The 1,712-nt window shown below is 44.2% G+C and overlaps 1 protein-coding gene across 2 annotated transcripts in view; it reads left to right on the top strand.

Moving 5' to 3' along the window:
- LOC101863049 overlaps window positions 1-1,712 on the top strand; it is an 18,504-nt gene that overhangs the window by 9,635 nt on the left and 7,157 nt on the right. The window lies entirely within an intron of this gene.

Here is a 1,712-nt window from a genome sequence, read left to right as displayed (position 1 = left end):
ATCTATCTATCTATCTATCTATCTATCTATCTATCTATCTATCTATCTATCTATCCTTGACAACTCACAACTACTCAAAACATCTAAATTTCTAGAGCACCCTCAATGCTGTTCGAACCAGACATACGAGCCACAATGCTGGACTTAATACTATGTCAGCCGAGGATTCTTAAACTCTTGCTGTTCCCGTCCGACTTGCGGCCTCTATGGACAGACCGTTTCTCTCCCCACGGCTTCCTCCAATAAAGCCCTCCGCACTGTCTCCCTGTATGGCCGGGCGCGCACTTGTCACCGCTAGCAATAAGATGAGCATCGACCCGCGCCGGCTAAGAAAGCACACGTTCCTGATTAGGTCAACACACGAAACCGGACACAAGTGCCACAAACTGAGTTAGCGCGCAGACGCACGGGTCACGTGACAGCTTCTGGCCATCCCCATAGCGCATTATACGGCTTCGCGGAAAATGAAATTTCATTTTGATCCGCGGAAAATCGCTTGGAATGAGCCGAATGGGATTTAGATTACGACTTCCTTGTTTACAATTGAACAAATTGGCACCGCTTATTTTGTTAGGGCTTAAAGGAGTCGGCGTGATGGGACGAGCAGGAGGGATTTCCCCATTTCTTGGAGGGCCCACAGGCCCGGGGCTGGGAGAGAAAGTCAACTTTTTGGTTTCAATGAGGAGCGCTCTCGTGAGACCTGCCTGCGTCCTTACATCTCCTCCATCGATTCGCGTTGACAAAGTAGTCCGAATTATGTAAAAATCTCCTTGATTTCGTTTGCACTGCCGTCAATTCCTTCGGTCCCAGAATTTTTCTATGGAGGAGACACTTCGGTCCAGAATTCCCGAATTTTCCTGACCAGGCAGACATTACTAGCAATAGATGTTTGTGCTAACACACATCCTTCAATAGCAGAACTCTGCATCTACAATAATTATTGCACTAAATTGTAGATTTTTTCCCCGTCTGACCTGCTTACGTCTTTTTGCCAGTTTAAAATGCAAACGACGCATGTGTATGAAATGCAGAATCCTTTATTAAACATTCCGGTCTGTCATATTTTAGAACTAACGCTCAACATTGTTTGAAACTTATGACAAAGAAAAAGACTTATATCAGAATTAACATCCTGGGTAAAGGACTGCTTGAAACAAAATTTCCGATAGTTTCACCTTTTAAATCTTTCCATCACTTAAGCAAAGCCCTCTTTTTTCCCACCCACAAATTGGAATGCTGAAATTGAGACTGACCAATTATATCTTGTGTCTTTTCTTCTTCATCTAACTTTTGTCTGTCTGTCTGTCTGTCTGTCTGAATGTCTGTCTGTCTGTCTGTCTGTCTGTCTGTCTGTCTGTCTGTCTGTCTGTCTGTCTGTCTGTCTGTCTTTCTGTCTGTTTTCCCTCTCTCCCACTCTTTCTTTCTCTCTGTCACTCTTTCTTTCTCTCTATCTACAACCCTATCCCTACATTTTTATAACCTCTTTCGGGATTTGAACCGACGTAATCCCAAACGTAGTTCTCCCTGTGTTTCGCTGTCTATATGTCGTCAGTCTGTCTGTCTGTCTGTTCTCCCCTCTTTTTCACTCTTCCTTTCTCTCAATCTGCTCATCTGTCTACCTATCCATCTATCCATCTATCTTCCTATGTCTGTCTGTCTATTTGTAGTTTGTTTATCAGTCTGCCCCCCCCCCTTCTCTCTCCCTATCTCCT

This window comes from Aplysia californica, unplaced genomic scaffold (assembly GCF_000002075.1).
Source record: "Aplysia californica isolate F4 #8 unplaced genomic scaffold, AplCal3.0 scaffold00559, whole genome shotgun sequence".
Classification (NCBI taxonomy): domain Eukaryota; kingdom Metazoa; phylum Mollusca; class Gastropoda; order Aplysiida; family Aplysiidae; genus Aplysia; species Aplysia californica.
The sequence above is the reverse complement of the archived record's forward strand: the minus strand, read 5'-3'. Positions and strand labels throughout refer to the sequence as shown.